The sequence below is a fragment of the Ictidomys tridecemlineatus genome, chromosome 6 (assembly GCF_052094955.1).
Source record: "Ictidomys tridecemlineatus isolate mIctTri1 chromosome 6, mIctTri1.hap1, whole genome shotgun sequence".
Taxonomy (NCBI): Eukaryota; Metazoa; Chordata; class Mammalia; order Rodentia; family Sciuridae; genus Ictidomys; species Ictidomys tridecemlineatus.
The window spans coordinates 113,944,580-113,960,731 of NC_135482.1; positions in this window are offsets into that span (position 1 = coordinate 113,944,580).

Below are 16,152 nucleotides of genomic sequence, written 5' to 3' on the forward strand. Positions count from 1 at the left end.
AATAGAAACTAGCCCCAGATAAAACCTACCCACCTGGAGACGTGCGGGTCTCTCCTGTTCTCTCACTGAGATAGGAGACAACTTGGCGCCCCTGAGATGGGGACGCACTGGTTTCCCTGCTCCTTCCCTGAGAAGATAAAGGGACATGCTTGTTCCCTGATTCCCCTTTCTGAGAGAGAGGAAGACTGTCTGTCTCTGCTCCTAAGGAACAAAGTTGGCTTCCACAAGATCAGGGATGCTCACTGTGTGAATCAAGATTAAACCCGCCCCTAGCGTGTGCCCATGATTCTAGCCTATAAAAGGTGACATTCAGGGGGGAGTTACTGTCTCTGCCCCTCTCTTTGTGCAGAGCAGCCTCCTCAGGCTCCTGACAACAAACCCACTCCTTCTCCCAGGTGTGTGTGATCAGTCCTGTGCCACTCTTCCTTCAGCTCCCCCTTCTGTCTCATTGATCTGTTTGTCTGTCTGAACACCAGTGACACACTGTATTGATTACTGCATTAAAAACTGTATTGATTAGTTGACATAAGAGGGTGTTAGTTCTCCAGCTTTGCTCTTCATTCCCAAAGATATCTTGGCTCTTCCAGGTTCTCTTCATTTTGATGAGTTTTAGAATGAGCTTCCCGATTCCTACAGAGGAGTCTGCTTTATAATTGGGGTTGGCATGGAATCAACGGATCAATTTAAGGAGAATTGACAGCTTAACAATATTGAATTTTCTGATCCATGAGCATGTTCTCTGCATTTATGTGGGATTTGTTTAATACGCTTTAGCAATGTTTTATGTTTTCAGTGTGCACATCTTGCACAGCTTTTTAAAAACTTATCCTTAAGTATTTCAGATTTTTTGATGCATGGTCTACTTTATTTCAATCATTCATTGATACTATGTAGGGATACAATTGACTTTGGTAGATTGCTCTTGGAGTGTTTACATCGACAATTATATATAGTCTTTTAATAAAGAGTTTCTTTTTTTCTCTCCAATGTAGACACTTTTTATTTGTTTTTCTTGCCTTATCACACTGGCTGGATCTTCTAGAGCAAAATTAAATATAAATGATGAAAGTGAACATATTTTGTTTTTGATTATAGAAGAAAAATAATCAGTATTTCATCATTAAAGTGTAGCTGAAGGGTTTTTAAAAAAAATATTTTTCAATTGTCACTGGACCTTTATTTTATTTATTTATATGTGGTGCTGAGAATTGAATCCTGTGCTAGGCAAGCGCTCTCTCATTGAGCCATAACCCCAGCCCCTAGTTATAGGTTTTTATACCAGCCCTTATAAAATTGAGAAAGTTTTATTTTATCCACAATTTGCTGTGCATATATGTTTTCAATCAGGAATCAATGTGTGGGTTTTCAATGTCTTGCATGTGTCCATTGAATTATCTACACATATATTAAAAATTGTGTTAATATAGTGAGTTGCATTAGATAATTTTCAAATGTTAAACCAACTTTGCACTCCTGGAGAAAACTCAAATCTCCAAGTATTACCCTTTTCTTTTTCATTTATTTCCTCTTTTTAATGGTTCAGTTCTTTCCTGTTTACTTTGGGTTTAATTTTTATTCATAATTTTTTTCTAGATTCTCAAGTTATAAGCTGAGGTCATTGTTTTGAGACCATAATTTCTTTTTTTTTTTTTGTTAAAGAGAGAGAGAGAGAAGAGAGAGAGAGAGAGAGAGAGAGAGAGAGAGAGAGAGAGAGAATTTTTAATATTTATTTTTTAGTTTTCAGCAGACACAACATCTTTGTTTGTATGTGGTGCTGAGGATCAAACCCCGGGCTGCACACATGCCAGGTGAGCACACTACCGCTTGAGCCACATGCCCAGCCCCCATAATTTCTTTTTGCTATAAATTTTCCATATACTATTTTAGAAGAATCACTTTTATTTTCATGTTTTATCTTTTCACTTACATTCATTTATAAAAAGCTTTTTCATTTTCCTTTGATTTCTTCTTTGACTCATGGTTTATTTAGAAGTGTTTATTTAGTTTCCAAATGTTGGGGCTTTTCGCTAGATATTTTTTTTTTAATTCTGATGCAATATTATGTGGTCAGAGAACATATTTTGTGTTTTTAAGTCCTGAGACTTGTTTGAAGACACTGAAGTTGCTCTATCTTGGTAAATGTTTATTGTGAAGAATGTGTGATCTGTTGTTGTTGGGTAGAGTGGCCGAGAAGCGTCCAAAGTTGATTGACATATCTACACAAATCTTAGATGAGCCTTACAGTTTTTACATCTACTTCTGTTATGGAAAGAGGGCATTGAAATTTCTAACTGTAACTGTGGATTTGCGTATTTCTCCTTGTAGTTCAATTAAGTTTTGCCTTATATCTTTAGAAGCTCTGTTATTAGGTACATATATGTTTAAGATTACTAGATCTTCTTCAGAACATGACCCCATTTATCATTATGAATTGAAGTTTTTTGTCACTGCCAGAACCAGGGCAGTGTTTAGTCTGGGGCTAATTATTTCTCCTATCAAGGCAAAATCAATCTCAGCAATCTATCCGATGTCCCATACATTAACACAGTTTTCCACTCTAACTGGTCAGAGTAGGCCTATTTCCAGTGCTAAAGGAGCTTCAGAAACCATTCCCTTTGATCCTTTAGGGAAGCTGTCTCTGCCCACTTACAGAGCTCTCTTGCATGCACATCTGGATCAGTGCTGTGCAGAAGGGTCAAGGGACATCCTGCAGATCTGCACGCAGGTCTTACTTCTCCTATCCGCTTCCTTGAGCACCTCAGGTGCCTGGTCTCCCTGGGTTACTTTCCCAACTCAGGGGCTCCATGAGGCTCTGCCTGTGTTCCTTCTCCCTGTGCCCTGGGCTGGTAACTCTCTCCAGGCAGTGAGCAAAGCAATGACAGTACTTGCCTCATTAGATACCCACTACTCGGAGATCAGCATCCTTCATTATTCCATATGCAACATCTTCAAAGCCACCATTTCATCAACTTTGTCTGATTTTATCACCATTTCAGCTGCAGTATCTAGCTCCTGTGATTCTAGTTTGCGCTACAAAAGGAAGTCTGCAGACACTTTTTTTTTTTTTGGATGTGTTCATTTTTAGGAATCTGTGCCAGCCTCCTGCTCCTCCATCTCCCCTCCTCCCCTTCCCCCTTCTCCCAATATAGATCTGCTTAAAAGAACATTGAATATTCACATTTTATGACTTTGAAAATATCACTCGCAGCTGAGTCAGATGGGTACTGGGATTGATTTCCTTACTCTTACATCTTTAACTTGTCAGGAGAGTTAATATTTGCTTTCTTGAAAGGCTGGCTTTCATGTCTAATGGTTTATTCTTTTAATTTAGAGTTTCAGACTCAAATAACATGAAACTCAAGAGCTGGGAGGAGGCGGGGGCTGCAAGACCTGGGCTGCTAGAGAAGAGGCTGCTCTGTGTCCTTGGCTAAGCAGAGGGTTGAGCAGGGACTCTGGCTCTGTCACATATCCCCGGCCTCTGCTCATGCCCCGGCACATTCTGGGATAGAGGGAGGACTTGCAGACTGGGGTCCACAGAGAAGGCAGGAAGTGTGGGTATAGAACAGAACCACATTTTCTGGTTCTGCCTTGTAGCTAACATTCTGTGTGACCACAGCGCGTCCCTCCCTCCCTTGGGTGATGTCTCTGGCAAGGCCATGAGACGAGATGATGCAATGGTCCCCTCTAGACCTCCGAGGTCCTGCAGGGATGGAGTCACCATGGAGACCCTTTAGGGCTGGAGAAATGCTCCAAATGCCTTCCCCATGTCTGCAGGGCCGTCCTGGGTCTAAGAAGGAGCAGTCATGTCCTTGGGATCATCCACAATCCCATGGAAGGGAGCCCCAAGCAGCAGGCTTCAGACCAGGAGGATGGGCAGAGGAAAAGGAGGACACCTCTGCGGGTGATGAGCCCCATCACTGGACATGTCTGAGCAGAGCTGGGCACCCCTGATGAAGCCCTTCCTTCCCTCTTGTCATTGTCACGCGGGGTCCTCACTGGCTGTAATCTGCACCAGCCCCTGGATTGGACTGCCAGCCCCATGAGAGCTGAGACTCTGCAGGGGAGCCCAGTGGTCCCCAAACAGGGCAAGTTCCCTCCCGGGGGACACCGGGAGACACCCTGGGCGTCCAGGACTGAGGAGATGCTATGAGCATCTGGCAGGTTGGAGCCCAGGGTGTTGCCCGGTCGTCGAGGCCGGGGGCAGGGCCCAGGGCAGGGGTTCTCTGGGGGAACGTTGGTAGCGCTGCCGTTGAGGGGCTGGTTCCGCCAGCGACCCCAATGCAGCACTGCACACAGGAGCTGGCACTTGCGAGGTGATGGGTAGAACTGGGAGAATAAGTGACAAAGCTGGGCAGGGACCCCAACTCTACAACAGCCCCCAGGAGACACTCAGTCCAGAGCACTGCACATCTGCTCAGGCTCCACAGGGCCAGCTGCCCAGCATGGCCCAGGGCATGGCAGGTGGACCCTGTCTTAACCTGGCCCTTCCCTCCATGGGTCGTGACCCCTCCCATCCTGTCGGGGCTTGGGCTGGACCTCAGCTCTTCTATGCTCCTTGGCACTAAATGTTCCATGGTCAGCCACACGATCCAAGCCGAGGTGTCCTCTGGGCATCTTTGGGCATTGGGATGGCGGCCCCTTGCACCATGTGCCCATCAGGAGGCCAAAGGGTCAAGGTGAGAGGTCACATTCTTTCTAGAGCAGGAGGGAGGATTCATTTCTCCACCTATTCAGCAAGTATTTATTTAGCACCTCCTGTATGCAAGGCCTAGAAATTGGGAATGCAGCACTGAACCTGACAGACCTAAAACTTCTTGCTCTCACGGAGCTTACACTCTAGAGAAAAAGGGAAGCAAGAAATAATGACCATGGTCAGTAGATGAAGGAAGTGGTAGACATTATGACATCAAGAGAGAAAGCAGTAGTCCAAGCCGGGCAGGGTTCAGGATATGAGGAGCCAGTGGGGTGGGGGGAATTTAAGGGTTGTATGCAGAGGAGACCTTGTTTGGGAGGTGCCATCTGACTGGAGGCTATCTGGAGAGGAGGGTCCAGGCAGAGGGAAGGATTAGTGCAAAGGCCCTAGTGAGAAAATAATCCTGGGATGCTAGAGGACCACAAGGAGGCCCTGTGGCTGGGCAGAGTGAGCGAGGTAGGTGGCAGGGGGACAGAAGATGAGGCTGAAAGGTGACAGGAACATGTCACTGGGGCCTGCTGGACACCCCTGACATGGATACTGCCATGAGAAGCTACAGAAGTCAGGACTCAGGGCCTCCTTCTTTTCCTTTTGCATCTGGATCCACTCAGCACAGCCCCGAGGCCTGCACGTGCCCAGTTGTGCTCTCTCAGCTCTGGAGGCCAGGAGGCCAGTGCTGGGCTCAAGGCCAGGGCTGCTGGGCTGGTTCCTGGGCTTTTCCAGCTGCCTGGGTCACTCACGGCTCTGGGCTTGTGGCCCCCCACAACCATCTGTCTCTTCTTCCCGGTTCAGCTCACACTCCGCCTTCATCTGCTTCTGAAACCTGCTCCGCCATCTCTCCCTTGTAAAGACACATGTGATGTCCTTGGGCCTGAAATAACTGGGCAGCTCTCCTGCCTCGGGGCCTTCCTCCCACACCTGAGAAGCCCCTTTGCTCCACAAGGAACAGATGTATCACAGGGTCCCGGGCATAGGACGTGCCCACCTTGGGGAAGCTATTCTTTAGCTCCTCGCAGGGTCAGGAAGAGAACAGAGACACTCAGGGGCCAGAGGCACAGCCCAATGGCCAGGACCAGCCATGAAGCCATGGGCAGACTCCACCCTGGGGTAATGCCTCCCTCCCCCAGGATCCTCCTCGGTGTCCAGGACCCTTCAGAGGTACACATCCTGGGGAAAGGACACATGGATCGGTTCATGATGATAGTCCCTATGTGACCTCAGGCCACCTTCTTTCATCAAACCTCAGTTTCTGCTCCAACATACAGCAATAATGAACCCCGCCCTGCCTTCAAGACACTTTTAAAATCAGAAGATCTGTTCCCCACAACCTCCTGCCCGTCTCCCCTCCCTCTATCTTCTTAGCAGTACTTACCCCAGGACCTTTGCTTTGGCTGTTCTGCCTTGGATATTCTTTCTCAGACACTGAAATGACTAGCCTCTCATTTTTTCCATTTCTTTGCTCAAATGTCCACTTTTCATAGACACTGTCCCCACCAACACCACACCCGCTCACTCTATCCTCTGGTCTTTCTTGGTTTTCCATATCGCCTACTTGTTTGCTATCAGACAAGGTCTTGGGAGGAAGCAGAGGGCGTAGTCGGCTGAGATTCTGAACATGGAATAGGGATTATTTGCAGTGCCGAGGGCAGAGTTTTAGAGATGAGCAAGAGAGCATAAAGATGAGCCACACAGCAGAAAGTGATTCCTATTCTTAGGACTGCAGGGAGCAGGATGGGGGAAGTGGTATCAGAGCCCAGAGAGAGCGGAGGTGTGGTGTGGTGGGGTCCTGGCAGAGCCAGAACCACTGTGCCAAAGCAAGAGAGCAGCAGCCCTGGCTTCTTTCTCCTCTGATGAACCAGTGCATATGGTGGAACTCATCAGAAGTCCGTGAGAGATGCCCTCTGCGGGACTCCTAGGCATGGAGCAAGGCAGAGGGGGCACCATCGGCAGGGGGCTTGGTGCCCACGGTCTGCTTAATTTTTGAAAATCTGTTTGCCCATCCAGCATGGAATACCCATGAGGACAAGATCTTGTGTCTTAGGAGAATGACCGTGTCCCCAAGCACCTTGACATCGCCTGGGTGCTGGAAGGAGCCCCATAAGTGGTTGCTAATGAACACAGGAAGCAAAAACAAATAAAAAACAAAACTCTAATGTGCTATGAGAAAGACAGTACTGTGTCTCTGCAGGAAGGGTCGTCATTTGGCTCTGCTCCTTCTTTCCAGGTGACTTTGAAACAGCATAAGTGAATTAAGGGATCCATCCTGGCCCTGGCTCTCCTGCCTCTGCCCATTTCCCGGCTACACCTCACCCCGATTCAGGTCAGGTTCCAGGAGACCCATGCTTGCCCCAGGCTGCAAAACGCAGATTAGAGGAGAGGAAGGGAAAGTCCAAGCCCTGTGCCCCTGTTTTACAAAGGGGACCATGTGCCCCAGTGAGCTGTGCTTTCTCGGGTCCCAGGGGATCATTCCTCGGAGTCCCCTCTTGATTCTGGCAGGGGTGCTTTCTTGAGGACCTGGGATGCCTTTTAGCTGACACCAAAATTTGCCCAGGACAACTGCAGGGTGGCCAGTTAGTCCTGGGGTCAGGGGGCCTGAGTTAAAGCCCCAGAGCCTCCTCTTGCCAGCTATGTCACCTGTCCTTGTCACAAACCCAATTCCGCCCTTCTCATGGTTGCTCTAAGCATTAAATAACCTGAAACTCCCGCCAAGTGCCACGCACACAGTAGGCGCCCCTAGAGGGCTTCCTTTCTCTGGCTTCTACCTCTCAGGAGTCCTGGGAGACCCCTTCTTCCCCGAAGCAGGGACAGTCGCCAGAAAAGCCAGTCCATCCTCTCCCCAGATCAGCCTCCGCGTGTTTGAAAACTTCCAAGGCAGAAGGACTTCTGTCCCCAGGAGGGCTCAGTCGCCGGCGCGCCATGAAAGGCCCTCCACCTTTCCCCCACGGGCCCGTCGCCCTCTTAAGAAGCCCTGGCTCCTCGGCAGAGGGGCGCGTCGCTGCCAGGAAAGTAGGGAGCAGCGGGGCGCGCTAATGGGGGACACGGTGGAGCTCAGGAGACACGCGGATTAAAGGCGCGAGCGTGGCGGCGCGGCTCTTGTTTGGAGAAAAAGGGGCCGGGCCGCTTTATAGCCGCCGCTGTGAGAGCGGCAGCGCTGGGATTTCATGGCCCAGGTTCCGCAGAAATCAATCAGCGGGGCCGCTGTTTGGAGAGGCAGCAAGAAAGGCCACTAACAAGGCCAGATTGGAACAGTTCTGTGAGCCGCCAGCGCGCTCACCTTACACGGCGGCCGCGCTGCTAAATAATACTTCACAGCGCGGCGGCGCGGGCTGCCGAGCGGCGCCATCAATTATTCACCACGACCGCAGCCATCACCGGGCCGCGCCGCAAACAGGTGCCCGCGCGGGAGGCCGCTTCCCCGCCGTCCGGCCGAGGAGCCGTCGGGGGCCGCGGCCCGCGCCCCGCAAGAGCGTTTTGCCCGACTCCAGGGCTGGGAGCAATTACAGGCGGCTCTCAGGCAGGCTCGTGCGCCCGTGTGTGTTTCTGCGCGTGCGCGCCTGAGGGCATGCGCCTGAGTGAGGGCGGGTAGGAGGCATGTGTGTGAGCATGTGCGTCTGTGGTGCGAGTGTGTGTACCTATGCATGCACGTGAGCTTCATTTGTATGCACACCCAGTTTCCTTGTGGGCATGCGTACTAGGATAGGCACGCATGTGTGTGTAAACGGGGCACATGCACTTAGGTCCAGTTATGTGTGTGTGCGTGTGTGTGTGTGTGTGTGTGTGAGGGTGCCAAGAGAGATGCACAAGGTTACTCCCACACACGTGTGCATCCCTTCGTGATGCCTACGTCCATGCAAGAACGGTGCATGTGGGTATGTGTGAGGTCACTTATGTGTGTGGGCAGGCCCTGCAGTGTGTGTGTTACACGCGGAGGACATGTGCACGAGCAAATATGTGTGGTTATGTCTGCAGCATATGCAGACAGGCGTATGAACACAACAGGGGTGTGTACGCTCGTTCCTTCCTGTGTTTTGTGCGTGTGTATGCGTGCACATACGATGTGTGTGCTGGGCTTATGAGGGGCACAAGTGTAGAAAGGCGATATGTGCACACATGAACATGCATGTCATTAGACATCTATGTTGCACATGCGTTCATACATGCGATGCATGCACTCGAGCGGATGTGACTCCATAACTGTGGAATTTTAAAGGCTTGTGGTGTGGATACATGTACATGTATCAATGTGCTCACGCACGTGTGTGGAAATACATAAAGGGAAGGACCGGGGTTGTTGAAACTTGGGATCTTAGAGGCCTGGGATGTCCGAGGAGGGGCCTCTCACCTGGATGGCACTGGTGTCTCAGGGGATGATGGAGGGCTCCATAAATCAAGGACCCACGGAGCCAGAGAGGGGGTCCTGGGGCTGGGGTTGGCGCCTTGGAGGAAGCACAGTGAGGCTTGTTCCACAAGAATTGGAAAAACTGCAAACAGGGTTCCAGGGCGCCCGCAGGGGTGCTGCTCCCAGGCCCTCAGGCAGCAGGAAGTAGTCAGAGGGGCAGGTCCCTCCTCCAGCCCAGCCTCTCTCTCTGGGACCCTGTTCCGGAGCCTAACAGGGAACCAGAGTGGTTTGCAGAGCGCCAGGCCCGCGCAGCCGACTGCGCCTGGAAGGGCAGGCAGGAGCCTGGAAGGGCAGGCAGGAGCCCTGGAGCAAGCTTGAGCCCTCACAGTCCGCCCCCTGGCTTCCCGCACCAAGGTCCATCATCTGAACCTGAACTTGTGCACGCTCAAGACGACCCTGGGTTTCTGGCTAACTCTACTTTATTCCTAGAAATAAAAATGTGGTCCCTTCTCCCCAGGCGCCCACAGGCAGTATTCCCTTCTGCCCTTCTCACTAGGGTGTGTCCATCTCCAGGAGGTCCAGCCAGGGCCACTGTGGGAACAGCAAATCCACATTGACCTTCTTTTTTTAATTTTTTTTTTAGTTGTAGTTGGACACAATATCTTCATTGTATTTGTTTTTATGTGGTGCTGAGGATGAAACCCAGGGCCTCCCACATGCTAGGCCAGCCCTCTACTGCTTAGCCACAACCCCAGCCCCCACATTGACCTTGCTGGGGACAGTCCCACAAGGAAAAGACAACTCTGCACCTCCAGGCCAAACGTGCAGGCTGTCAAGGTGGCAGGAGTCCAGGCCCCACAGTGTTGCCCGGCAACTTCCCCACTCTGACCCTCAGGTTTTCATCCGTCAAGGATCCCCACAGCAGCGAGATCCCAAGGAGGCATCAGCCTGCAAGAAAAGCTTGTGGGGGGGCAGGACAGTGGCCCTAGAGCCAGACGTCCTATCCAAGCTGCCAAACTCTGACCCCGAGGGCTCTGACTGAGAACAGACTTGGAGAAGGTCACCACGGACCCCAGGGCTGTGAGCTAGACTCCAGGAAGGCATGGACACTGGCTCTTCCCATGGGGCTGAGGAAGGTCTCCTGCCACATCGTCACAGTGGGGCTCAGATGCAGAAAGGCACTCGGAAGGCGGAGGGAGTGTCCCCTTGCCACCTTCCTGCCTCAGCCTCTGTCTGTGCCCAGCCTCATTCTATTTTTTTTTGTTTGTTTGTTTTCTTTCTTTTTTTTTGGTGGGGGGGATAACCAGGAATTGAACCCTGGGGTACTTTACCACTGAGCCACATCCTCAGCCTTTTTTATTTTGAAACAGGATCTTGCCAGGTTACTGAGGGTCTTGCTAATTTGCTGGGCGCTTCAGTGCACGCCTGTAATCCCAGCAGCTCAGGAGGCTGGGTCAGGAGGATGCGAGTTCAAAGCCAGCCTCAGCAATTTAGCGAGGTCCTAAGTAACTTAGCAAAACTCTGTCTCTAAATAAAATCTAAATAGGACTGGGGATGTGGCTCAGTGGTTGAGCACCCCTGGGTTCAATCCCTTGTCCCAAAAAATAAAAAATAAAAGCAGGAAAAAAAAGTCATGTTGCGGATGAGCTATTTCAGGTACTTCCCATGCACCAAGTCAAGTGGGATCATCAGTAGCCCCATTTTCGAGGTGGGAAACCTGAGGCTCAGAGAGGTTAAGTAACTTCCTAAGGGTCACAGCTCCCAGGGGATAGAACTGAGCTCTAGCAGGCTCTACCCACTGTGCCCCCCTGCCTGTCTGATGGAATAGCCTCAGAGCCTTGCACGGAGTTCTCAAGGACGCAGGCCTCATTATAGTCTGAGAATTAGAACAGGGCTCTGGATTATTGTGAGAAGTCACTGTCAGCTGTTCATGGCAGGGGCCAGGCCCCATCCTTCCCCAGGCCAACCCCTGGGTCTGTAGGAACCTGAGGCCCTGATGCCCAGCCCTCCTCCCCGGGCTCCCCTCCCCACCCACCTCCACCCCACTGGGCAGCTGGAGGGCTGTGGCTGCCAGGTGTTTAATTGGTCCAAGCCCTTGCTCAGCCCTGGCTGGGCAGGATCAGCTTCCTGTCTGGGGCCCGTTGGGCTTCCTGTAGGTGGCTTTGGAGAGAGACGTGAGAGTCTAATGTAGGGAAGCACGTTTCTCCCTTCTGTGTGCAGATAAAATGACGAGGGGCCAAGGGATCTTCCTCTGGATGAAGACCCCAGGCTGCACGGGGTGTATGGACGTGACTCATTTGCAGACAGGTTCTGGGGCCTGTGTGGATGTTCCTAATCCGTGGGCCTCTGTCCCCTCATGCCAACAACCACAGTGAGCCTCAGAGGGTGGCAGGGCCTGGGTGAGAGTGATACCCCACAGCCCAGGGTGGCCACAGGGATTCCAGGACTCTGGGCGGTTTCCAGTGCAGTCAGAGGAGCAGGTGTGTTCATTAGTCCAGGCCCTCCAGGCTACGCAGAGCTCTAGGCAAGTATGTTGTTCTATAATTTTGTGCTGAGTTCCTCCATTGTTTTGACAAATGGCCTTTGGGATTATCAGTGGTATTGTTAGTGACAACCTGGCTTTGACTCCAGGTTTCACCATGGACAGACTGTATGACATTTGGCAAGTGACTTGACCTCTCTGTGCCTTCATTTTCCTATTTATAATACAGGGATGAAAATATCTATCTCATAGTTTACCATAAGGAGTAAATATGTTATTGCATGTTGAGTTCCCAGACCAGTGACCATGCAGAGTAAATACTCAAGACCCTGCATTGTTATTATTTGTAGTATCTTCACACTATGCTCTGATACAGGGCCATTTAGCAGAAGTGTGGTGTTATGATATATTTCCTTCGGTGGGTTGGGGGTTTGTGGTAGTATCATGCTGGTTTAGCATTTACTATTGGTCCCATGAGATGAGGTCACACGGTGGAGCTTGCTGGACTCAGGGTTTTTCGTCCTAGGGGATGGTCAGTCATGGCTGCCTGGCAGCATTCAGAGCAGGAGTATGCAGCCTCTTTGAGGTCAAGAGGAACAAGCACGTGATCTACTAGTGGTGTCAGCTACAGGCACAGGGAGGTGAGAGTGGCTTCACTTGATTTGCCCCAAGGTGGGACAATGACAAGATGGGTGCAGGGGATGTTCTTGGGAGGCGAGGCCCTGAGGCCCAGTGAGAGCCTGAGGGACAGGAATCCAGAGAAGAGGTGAGCTGCTCTGGGGGGCTCCAGGAGGCTGGGGCACTGCCCTGGAATCCTCACCCCACCCCGCGGGCGGGAAGCTGGGGTGTTCAGCCACCACTGTGGCCGCTCCAGGGTGGGGGTGCGCTGTGCCACCAGCTCCTTCGCTCCTGCGCCTGTCCCAGCATGGCCTGAGGGGCCTCACAGTCAGCAAATTGCCCTGGAGCAGAGATGCAGAGCCTGGAGAGAGGCCAGGGGTCTTCAGGGGCTGTGGGCACGCTGGGCTCTGGCCTAGGTCCTGGCACAGAGGCTGCCTAGAGAGGCGGGAGAAACTGGCCCCGCCCCTTCCCCCGACCCCGCCTCCTCCCGACCCCACCTCCCTCTTCTGCTCCGCCTCCATCTCTGGGCCCGCCTCCTCCCCAGCCCGCTCCCTCTGGGCGATGAACCTTTTTTAGTGGTGGGTCCCGGGGATTGAACTCAGGGGCACCCAACCACTGAACCACATCTCCAGCCCTATTTTGTGTTTTATTTAGAGACAGGGTCTCTATGAGTTGCTTAGGGCCTCACTTTTGCTGAGGCTGGCTTAGAACTCTCAATCCTCCTGCCTCAGCCTCCAGAGCCGCTGGGATCACAGGCCTGCAACAGGCGCCAGGGGCCTCACCCTCCTCCTTTATTCTTCCCTCAACTCCTTCCTTGTCCTTCTGCACTCAGCTCTGTGCATCTGTGACCCTCGGGCCATGCGATGGGAACGAGGGACAACACGTAGTTATGAGCGCCTGTGTGCCCAGTACCAGAGATGGCAGAGACGGGCTGTGTCCCCAGAGGGCGCAGAAGACACCCAAAGCTGTTAATAAGTGCTTCCAAGTGGCTCCTTTTCAGCCACTTTCATTTCTGAAAGCAGCGCCCAGTGCTGAGCAGGGCCAGCAATTAGAGACCCAGTCGCTGCACTTGGGAGAAGAGGGTGCGGGGGATGGGCAGCCCCCGGAAAAAGTAAACTTATTAACAGAGAGGGTCTCTCAGAGCATGAAATTCACAAAAGCTCCATGCCAGGGAGCACTAATGACAGGCCACTGTCTTGATGTTTAATTCAGACACGCAGCTAAAGCGAGAGCTCTTCCCCCGGAGCAGAAGGGGCGTGGGAACTTTTCTTCCTAATAATTTACTTAAATTGAATTTTATATGGGAAATTAATTTTCCTGGACTAAAACCAAGACATCACTCAGAAGTAAGGAGTCACCTTGGCTGGATCTGCCACTGTCTCCTAGGCCCGGGAGATCCTATTTGGTGGGTGCTGGGTGAAGGTCCCAGGGGTAGAGGGAAGGACAGGTCTTTGGGGGCCACATTTGTTTTTGTCTTGTGCTCCAAGCCACAAAAATTGAGCAGCTGGTGTGAGTGAGTCACCCAAATTGATCATACGGTTTCATGAACCCCGAGCCTGGGAAGGGGCAGCCGTATCTTCTGCTGAGGTCCTCACCCGAGACCTCTATCAATAGGTTAACCAGGGTTGGGTCTCATTTGATCTGCAGGGTCCTTTGCAAAGCTCATTTAGGTGGTTGTGGGACTAAAGTTCCTGTAGAACTCAAAGGGACTTTTGTCTTCCTAGAAGCCAGCAGGAGACACGTCTCTTGCGCCTCTATCTGCACCTAATTAGGCCAGGCCCACCCTAGATAATCTCCCTTTGGCTAACTCAAAGTCATCCAATTGGTAATCTAATTATAAGAATAAAATCTCAGATTTTTTTTTTCCATATTGCAAAGGAGGAAGATGAACAGGGTGTGTATACCAGTGGGGATAGGAATCTTGGGGACCATCTTTGAATTCTGTGAACCACAAACAGGACAGCTGGATCCTGAACTTGCACCAGGACTGAGACTTAAACAAGCTGTTTCATACTGCTTGGCCTCTGTGTTTCCATCTGTAAAATAGGTTAGCAATCTACTCCTCCTCAGTGGGGTACTGGCTGGCAATTGAATTCAGGGGGACTTGGCCACTGAGCCACATCGCCAGCCCTATTTTATAATTTATTTCAAAACAGGGTCTCACTGAGTGGTGCTGGCTTTGAACTTGCAAACCTCCTGCCTCGGCCTCCTCAGCTGCTAGGATGACAGGCTTCTGTCACTGTGCCTGGCCAGAAGCTTCTGAAATGATTAGCTTGATTAGGAATTCGAGTCATCCAAAATGGGTCTGAAATCTTTAGAAACAATGTATGCTTACCTATTTGAAGCATTTAATTTAAACAGAGAGGAGAATGGGCATGCCTTGATCTTTTCACAACGGACCACAGAATTTCTTAGAGTTTATCCCTCCACCTTCTTGCGTGAAGGAAGCCACAGTGTTCCCCTATGATGTCCAGCCCTGCCTCATCCTCTGAGACTCCCTCTCCATCTTGCAATCTCCTAACAGTTCAGGTTATTCAATTTCTCCCCAACGTTCACCCAGACCTTGCAAACCGGCATCAGGGTACCCCTTCCGTTACCCTAAGAAAGGGGGACAATCAAGTCCCCTTTTGTGAGGAGACAATAGTGTGTCTGCACCTCAGTGTCACAGAGCCTGGTAAGGACCCAGCAGGGGGTCTGCAGGGAGCATCTGTTACCACAGAGCACAGGGCCCCAGGTACCTGGGCTCTGCCCCCTGGGACCCTGAGGGGATAAGGATTGGGGGAAGACCAATAAAAAGGGAAAAAAATGTTAATAGTGCAATTCCCCAAGTTTTAAGTGAACTATTGATGTCTAAGTCAGCAGAACATTTTCTTTTGAAAATCCGAAAGTCATTTTTCTAAAAGCTTAACCAGGAAAAAAAACTCGCACTTTGATCTAGATGGGGTTCAAATGAGATCCATGCACACTTATCATGAACACATGGCATGAGGAAGTCTCCTGCATTCTCCCCCTCCCCCAGGGAGGGAGGGGCAGGATCCCCAAGCTGGTTCCAACCAGGCTCCAACAGGGTCACCGGGATGCCCTTGGGCGGCTCCCTGACTCTTGAGGAGCCTCATCAGGAGTCCTGGCTGACCTCAGCCTCCACTGAGACCTAGAAGGACGGTGGCTGCCTCCTCCACCTCTGGGAAATCCGCCAGGCCCCTCTGGGTGCTCAGCCTCCTGCTGTCTGGGAAGCCTTGGAGGGGCGCAGAGGAGCACTCAGGTTACAGGCTACGTGTTTTGCATCTAACCTCAACCAGCTGTGCCTTCCTCTGAGCCTGGGCAACTGGCCGTGGAGCTGGAATCTGGCAAGAAGAGGCCAAGGGGGAAGAGGGCCTGGGGTCCACGCTGGCTCTGCAGGAGAGGGGGAGAGGGAGATGGTGGAGGAAAGGGAGGCTGGGAGCCGGGCTGGAGGCTCCCAGGGACATGCTGGGGGAGGCCCAGCGGAGGCTCCTGCAGTCAAGCCGACCTGGGGCCTCTGCACCCCGCAGGGCCCACGCCTGCTCTGCTGCCTGCAACCCTGGGCCTCGCTCCCAGTTCTGCCAGCATCATGCTTCATGCTCCTGAGCACTTTTCAGCCTCATCTATGAGATGGAAACAGGCCTAGGATTGGCAGAAGGTGGTGATCAAAGTGCACCCAGGACACAAAACCTAAGGAGACACTTTGAGGACTCCTGCAAGTTCAGAGGCAGCTCCTGACAGTGAGTGCCTCCATCCTAGTCTCAGCCCTAAGTGAAGGGCCACGTTCCTGAGATTTGTGAAAATCTGATGGGCCAACTTCTCACAATGCTGCTGTTGCTGCTGTGTGTGTGTGTGTGTGTGTGTGTGTGTGTGTGTGTGTGAGAGAGAGAGAGAGAGAGAGAGAGAGAGAGAGAGAGAGAAAGAGTGTTTTTGTGTGTGTGTGAGTGTGTGTGTGTGTGTGTGTGTGTGTGTGTGTGTGGCATTCCAGGAGGGGGTTGTCCAGGCTCTGGAGCCAGATCC